We start from the raw sequence: 8,816 nt of genomic DNA on the forward strand, positions 1-8,816 counted from the left end.
CGCGATGATCGATTCTCTTCATCGATTTTCTCTTTGCATTGCTACAGCTAAGCGAAACAATTTTCAAGAAATTTGTTCAATGCAGAGTTATAACAGGTTGTATTGGCTATCAAAAGCAACAGCAAACGCACCGAGAAACGTTAAATCTAGCGAGTTATTAACAAAAGAGAAAATCGACGAAGAGAATCGATCATCGCGTATAGGCCCTTATGCATGCTCACTGTCGAATTGTTCTCATTTTGGTACAATGTGTCTTCCAGTGGGACACAGAATCGTCCTCTGTACGAACCGGAACATCCGTAAAAGTGGTAAATTCATGAAATTGGAGTTGTTAGACGTCTAATAAATGTTCTCTAGCCCCATGTTTAGATTTCATTGTATTGCTTTACAACATTGCTGAATAAAAATGAATACAGTCAGCATAATAGCTCTTATACCACTATGCATCCATGTTGTAATCACATTATTTGTAAACCCTAATAAACAAATACCATAAACGAACTGTATCCCGGATGGGTTAACTATCCCACAAATGGTTTGGATGATACCCCGAACACGTCGTTAAGCTCTCTTTATGGTTATTTTTATTAGGGCGTCCCTCTTATTTTCGGGTTAATTTTCCCACAGTTGAATTATCGTTTAATAAATGTATAATAATGTCTAATTAAACGTTACTTCACACAAGAATCAAGCGTATACAGAGCATCACTGTTTTAAGGAAAGCAGTGATGTCTAATAAAAGCTGAATAATCAAATAAGTCGAATAAAAGCTTCTCGATATACCTTATACAACACCAAGTAGTTCAATGTTGAGGTTGTATAAATTCTCCAGATTTGTGTGAACAAACCCTGAACAGAAGTTATTATTAAAAATCGTATAAGTACTATTAAGCATGCAGTTGAATAAAATGGCCAAGAATTAATTAATTAATTTAGCTTTATTTAGGAGGCTTTCAGCCTTAGGCTGGTTCGCCTCCAAAATGGCCAAGAAGTCGTTTCTTCAAAAGACGATTGTTTTTTTGGGTGGTTTTTAGCGAACACACTTTTTGATGTGTTTTTAGAATTAATTTCACATTGTGGCCAGAATATGGACCCTGGGAATCACAGACTGGTCCTCTGAAAGATCCGGAACATTCGTAAAAGAGGTAAATTAATTAAACTGGCCTATAGCTAAATGATTTTTTGTGCATTCATTTGTGGCCAAAATATGCAGCACATTGGTCTTCTTTGAGATCCCGAACATCCGTAAAAGTGGTCAATTCATGAAACTGGTCCTAGAGCTTCATGTTTTTTGCGCAAGCACTTGTTGATGTGTTTTCTGACTGATTTAGGCATTAAGGCCAAATTATACACCCTGGAGACCACAAACAGGTAGTCCAGATGATCTGGATTATGCATAAAAGTTGTTAATCCCGCTTACGAAAACGTATGAAAATCCGTGAAAGTTTTTATATATTTTTTGGACAACTCTGCAGTGACCTTGGCCATCTGAACAACTTTGCAGTGAACAGTTATTTCCCAGAATGCCAAAGTTTTGAGATATGATACATGCACAAGCTCTTACACACACTAGCGCCGTGTAGTGAGTAGGTTCCACACTTATTGTCCATCATTTTATATGACTTGGTTAGTTTACCAACTATGTAAAAGACTGTATTTATCTAGTAAGTCAGGGTCTTGTGATAAAGCACATAGTAAATATCACATATGCAATAGCACCACGTAATGGGAGCATTCGCAACTAACCTGTTCTTGATGTGTAAAGCAAACCCCACACGCATCAATATATTGACGCGAAGGGGAATTATTGACAATAATATTGATGGTGTGAATTCAGAAATATTGTCAATCTCGATATATTGACGTCAATATAGCATGTATTGACAATACGATTATTGTCAATAAAAGCAATCGTGTAGGGTTCACTTAAGACCGTGTCCACCGAAAAAAAAACATTGTTGAGGACTGTATTTTCCATTAAAGTCAGGTTCATGAGATATAAATAGCACATAGTAAATCTCATATATACACTTACGCCGCCTAGTGACTGAACTCTGAACTTATATGTGCACCATCCGAAAGACCTTATTCACCTTAAAATGTTTGCCTAAGACAGTAACTTCCTATATCGCGGGGATCACGGGGTATTCCATTTTGGAACCAATTAAATCAAATCCCACATGCTACACGTACTGCGGACACGAGACGAGGCGCCCACTGTTGTGGCGACGGTGTGGCATCATACAACATGCCAAAAGATCATGTGGATGTAATGTGGTGTAAGGCAAACCTCGACAAGCTTTTTTACCATGCTAGCAGATGCCACTCCGCCGCCATATCAGAAAACACCTTGACTAACATCATATTTACGTTCGCCACATGCAAAGTTTCAACATAATGTTTTGACATGCCACATCGCCGCCACAGTAGTGGGACAGTGGGTGTCTGACATTAATCGAGGTGCCCACTAGTGTGCATGTTTTGACATGCTAGCACATGCCACACCATGGACAGTAGACGACGCCTTAACATCCCGACCGATTAAGAAAATCCAACCAAGAACATGGGGAGTACTAGGCGTTATTTTTTGTTGGAAATCCTCTGAAAAAGTTTTCAGGAATAAAGTATTTCAATGGTTATATTTATTAAGAATATATACGCAAAATTAGGAACCTGGCAATACAAAATCTCCCCCAATAACCCACGTATTTCGATGTGAAAAGTTAATGTTCACTTTATGCAACAGCTTTTGACCATCCATATTCAGTGTCATTACATGCTGCTGAATATGAACCATTCGCCAGTGTTATACTGCGATACGCAGATGTATCATGAATAGAAACTAACGCACACAATCTATGCCGAATGGTACACACGAATATAAAGATTCTTTCGATGATACCGTCAGTAGTAAATCGTTTGTGTGAACGTATTTGATCATCGATGAAGTAAGATTTATTTTTCTCTTATTCTTTATGTGCCATGATTCGTCTTCTCGCCGATACAAGGAAATCAGTTTAGTTTACTGACACATGGGAGTCCAACGGTTACGAAAATACACGTGAATTATTCAGTGGACAGTGAAAACTTCAAACACTGTCGGTCGTCATCAGCAGCAGCAGCAGTGCTTTCGGCGCTTGGCGTTCTCCAGTACATAATGAAAGCCTGCCGGCATGCAGCTAGCTGCATGCTCTCGATTCAGCCTTCGATTCTACGAAGAAAGAGGACGAAGCCGCACCGCTACTGATCGGATTCAGTTGCGCGTCGTGCGCCACAGTGGGCCATATATTCCAAGTGCATCGCCCTCGTTCCAAACAACATACAGCTTGTCAGCTTTATCTGTATTGAACACCCTAATAGTAGCTCAGCATTACTCAACCATTACGACAAAACGTTCCTTTTCAGGACCACCATAAATTGGTTAAATAGTTTTTTTCTGGACATTTCTCAAAGTCATTAATCGGATATCAGTTCCCATAAGTTTCAATCTAACATACCATGTATTTTTAAGACAACCCACAATTACAAAAACCAAAGTTGGTCGCGGCATGAAAGTAATTTGATTTTGATTCAGAGATGATGCATTTTAATTCGTAAACGCCAATCGATTGGAAATTTTTCTACAAATGAGAATAAGACTATCAATTTACAAAAGGTCACTATTGAAAATTGCACGAATGTGCAACTGTTACGATGGCGATCAAAATTATCACCGATTGCCTCCAAAAAGCGCATTCCTTAACACAGATTTAAAGATCGAATTCCCTTCTGTCTCGTCGAACGGTGTTTACTCAATCACCGTGCGTGGTGAATGGTGGTGTCCGATCGTCATTAGCAGCAGCAGTGAGTGCTTTTGGCGCGTGGCGTTTTCCACTACATAATGAAAGGCTGCCCGCAAGCAGCGAGCTATCAAGGTTGCCCACAAGAGCCCTGGATTCACCGAAAAAAAAGGAAGAAGCCGCACCGCTACTGATCGGATTCAGTTGCGCGTCGTGAGCTACTGTGGGCCATATATGCCTAGTGCGTCAACCTCGTTCGAAACAACATATAGCTCGTCAGCTTCATCAGTGTTGAACACCCTAATAGTAGCTCAGCATTACTCAATCATCACGACAAAACGATCCTTTTCTGGACCACCATAAATTCGTAAAAAATCTCCTTCTGCAGTTAACAAATAAAATTTTTCGTCACCATTGCATACAACCCCATAGGGCTGTCCCTTGTAGTTTTTTGATGTATGTGTAGTACAAATAGTGAAAATAGAACAATTGAACAATTAAGAAATTTAACAAATAAAATATGAATATGTCGCGTACTAATCAGAACCGCGAACGGATGGGATGAATCTATATTCTCTCGCACGGACATCACAAACTAACACTTCTTCCTTGTGTGGCACGTTTCATTAGGTTCCTAGATTCGCCTCAATGCATGAATTTGTATATTGTGTGGCAAGCACAATGATTTGTATTTGTATTTGTATTTAAAATAATTCATCTGACAATTTAGTCTTAATGAATAAATTAGAGCTAATTTAACACAGACCTAATCCGATTTGCAAAACGTTCGGTTGGTTCATTGAACTCGAAAAACTCTTCGACAGCCTTAAACGCACGAATACACGCTGAGATTGGTTCGTTGTTCCCAAACATGGTTCGGTGAAAACTTGGTTGCAGTAGCGTTGTATTCCGAAGAGATCTGCTCGGCACACGAAAGTTCAACATCGCAAGCAGGTCGGGGGCATCAGTTTCACCATTCAACAGCTTAGCAATAAGCAACGATTGCTGTTCTTTCCGTCGTTGTTCCAGTGTGTCTAAGCCCAACAGTCGGCATCTATCAGGATACGGCGGCAAATTGTCAGGATCACTCCACGGCAAGTATCTCAGTGCCAAACGAATGAACCGTTTCTGAACCCGTTCGATCCGTAGGCACCACGCGACATGGTGAGGATGCCAAACGACGGACACATTTTCCAAAATTGGACGGACAAGTGCACAGTACAATGGCTTCCAACAATGTGGATCCGAAAAATCTTTCGCAACTTTGGAAATAAAGCCCAACTGTCGCGTTGCTTTCGATATGAGCGCTAAACGGTGTAAATCAAAAGTCATTTTTGTGTCTAGTTGAACCCCTAGATCGGGTCACACTGGTAACTCTGGTGAGAGTATCGCCGTCGATATGATAGTCAAACAAAATTGGATGTACCATGCGGTGAAACGTGATTATCTGACATTTTTCCACACTAATAGTCAGTTTGTTTCTCTGGCACCAATCGGCAAACAAAGTCAGCGAGTTTTGCAGAAGCCAACAATCTTCTTGTGTGCGCACCACAATGTACAGCTTTAAATCATCTGCATAGACCAGTCCGCATCGTGCTCTCTTGCCGTGCGGATCTATTTGCTTTTTGCTTAAGGAAGTGTTACTACTACCTAAAGCTACAACAAATTTAAACAGCACTTTTCAGTGCTCAACCTGTAAAAATTTTCTACCTTGTTCAACTCCTCTTATTCCTCTTCGATCCTTGTTTGGACCCTACCCGAGGTAATCCTTCTTGGATATCGATTTGGAAAATTCCTCTTCGATCCTTCAGATTCTTATAGTAATCTGCTTGGAAGTCGATTTGGATAAAAAATTTACTGCCGCTATGGCGCCTAAACGCAAAAGAAAGGGGCAAACTCTTGACCCCCCTTCTGAAGAAATTAATTTGAGTAATCAATTTGATTTGCTTACGGATGATGAGAATGATCCATCATCCAAGAAAAATTCTAGTAAACTTTCCCGGCTTAATGCCAAGAAGGAAAAAATTCCCCCTATTGTGATAACCACTACCGATTTCCATGCTCTTCGCATGGAACTTTTGAATTTCGTGAAAGTTAAGTTTTCACTACAAATTGGACGTCGGGGTGAATGCCGTGTATTGGCTGAAACCTTGGACGGATTTAAATGTCTTCTCAAGTATCTTACTGAGAAGAAGCACAAATTTTTTACTTACGACACCAAAACTGAACGTGTGTTCAAGGTTGTCATGAAAGGACTGCCCAGTGGTGAATCCCTGGATCAGATCAAAGATGAACTGGCAAAATTACTTGGAGTTGTGCCACTCCAAGTAATTAAAATGAAAATGAAATCCCGTCCTGGCGATTCGCGCAACGGGATTTCTAATGATTTTTATTTAGTTCACTTCAAGTCTAGTGAACTAAACAATCTTAAGGCCTTAGAAAAAGCTAGCCTTATGCTCCATGTCCGAGTGAAGTGGGAACACTTCAGGAAGACTGGAGGAAATTTCCAAAACCTCACCCAGTGCCGTAAGTGCCAGGGATGGGGTCACGGAACTAAAAATTGCTACATGCCAGCTAAATGCATGAATTGTGGTGATTCCTCTCACGCAAAGGACGACTGTCCTGTGAAGGAAGATCCTAAGAAATTTAAATGTTCAAATTGTGGTGAAAACCACAAATCCAATTTTTGGGAATGTAAGACTCGCAAAGCGATCCTACAATCTCGTTCTAACCGTCAGGTAGGAAACGCTCCACGTTTCCGACCAGGTACAAATTCCTCTGCTGTTAACAACGGTCAGCGAGGAACAAATTCTACATTCGTACCCGTAGGTACAAATATCTCCCCTGCTTCAAATGTTTCATCTGTACCTACTCCCCTCGCTGCTAACAATGTTCAGCGAGTTAATGGAGCTACCTATGCTGCTATTGCAGCGGGTAGAAATCAAAATACTAACCAACGTTCTAACGGAAATTTTGACAATTTTGACTTAGGAAGCATTACTGCCCCTAAAATGGAATTTTTACAGAATTCATTAATTGACATGATTTCTGATATGCTTAAATCTAACTCCATGTTTGATGCTATTCAAACTGGAGTAAAATTTGCTAATAATATTGTCATGACTTTAAAATTCAGTAATGGATTTTAAAGCATTAAACATTTTAAATTGGAATGCTCGATCTCTTAAAGATAATGAAGACGAGCTATTTAATTTTTTGAGAGTTCATAACGTGCATATTGCCGTTATAACTGAAACGTTCCTTAAACCTGACCATAAGGTTAAGAAGGACGCAAATTACTTGATTTATAGAAATGATCGTCTTGATGGACCCTGTGGTGGCGTTGCCATCATTATTCATAGACGAATCAAACATAAAATTCTTTCTTCATTTGAAACCAAAGTTTTTGAAACTTTGGGAGTTTCTGTTGAAACAAAATTTGGACAACTTACGTTTATAGCTGCCTATTTGCCATTCCAATGCGTAGGCCAGCAAAAGAATTTTCTAAAGGGTGACCTCCAGAAACTTACCCGTCATAGGTCTAAATTCTTCATTATTGGTGATTTTAATGCAAAACACCGCTCATGGAATAATGCTCAAAGCAATTCCAATGGTAATATTCTGTTTGATGATTGTTCTGCAGGTTATTACACTATTCAATATCCAAACAGCCCAACATGCTTTTCTTCTGCAAGAAATCCCTCAACTATTGATTTGGTCTTAACTGATTCATGTCAACTTTGTAGCCAACTGGTTACCCATGCTGACTTCGGTTCTGATCACCTTCCAGTAACTTTTGAAATATCCCAAGAAATAATTTCTAATCCCAACAGCTCTACTTTCAATTACCATAGAGCTGATTGGGAGCAGTATCGAACATTTATGGAATATAACTTCGATCCAAACATTCCTTTGCAAACCAAAGATGAAATTAATTATGCTCTTGAATCTCTGACTACTTCTATAGTTGAAGCAAGAGCTGCCTCAGTACCAAAATGCGAGGTTAAATTCGATTCAATTATAATAGACGATGATCTTCAGCTCTTGATCCGTCTTAAAAATGTCCGTAGGAGACAATTTCAAAGAACACGCGATCCTGCCATGAAAGTTATCTGGCGGGATTTGCAAAAACAAATTAAAAAGCGATTCTCTGCCCTGAGGAACAAAACTTTTGAAAATAATGTTTCTAAATTAGACCCGAGTTCCAAACCCTTTTGGAAACTCACAAAAATTTTGAAAAAACCTCAAAAGCCAATTCCAGCGCTTAAAGAAGGTGGTAAAATTTTGATCACAAATTTGGAAAAAGCTCAGAAACTTGCTAAGCAATTCGAGAGTTCCCATAATTTCAGTTTGGGTCTTACTAGTCCTATTGAGAATCAGGTTGCTCGGGATTTTCTGAATATTTTCTCTCGGGAAAATATTTTTGATGATTCCTGGGGGACTGATTTGGACGAAGTAAGGTCTATAACTAAAAAATTTCAAAATATGAAAGCTCCAGGTGATGATGGAATTTTCTATATCCTCATCAAAAAACTCCCAGAGAGTACCTTGTCTTTCCTGGTAAAATTATTTAACAGATGTTTCCATTTGGCATACTTTCCTGATAAATGGAAAAATGCAAAAGTTGTTCCAATTTTGAAGCCGGATAAAAATCCAGCTGAAGCTTCTAGCTACCGTCCAATAAGTTTGCTTTCTTCAATAAGTAAACTTTTTGAAAAAATAATTTTGAATAGAATGATGCTTCACATCAATACGAACTCAATTTTTGCAGATGAGCAGTTTGGATTTCGCCATGGGCATTCAACTACTCATCAACTCTTGAGAGTTACCAATTTAATTCGTTCAAACAAATCTGAAGGCCACTCAACTGGAGTTGCTCTTCTAGACATAGAAAAAGCATTCGACAGTGTTTGGCATGAAGGTTTGATTGCTAAATTGAAAAAGTTTAATTTTCCACTTTACATTATGAAATTAGTTCAAAATTATTTAACTGACAGAACTCTGCAGGTAAATTATCAAAATTCCAAATCTAATCGA

This window comes from Ochlerotatus camptorhynchus, unplaced genomic scaffold, assembly GCF_037179485.1.
Source record: "Ochlerotatus camptorhynchus isolate MF236.1 unplaced genomic scaffold, CSIRO-AGI_Acam_v1.1 ptg000021l, whole genome shotgun sequence".
In the NCBI taxonomy this organism is placed as follows: domain Eukaryota; kingdom Metazoa; phylum Arthropoda; class Insecta; order Diptera; family Culicidae; genus Ochlerotatus; species Ochlerotatus camptorhynchus.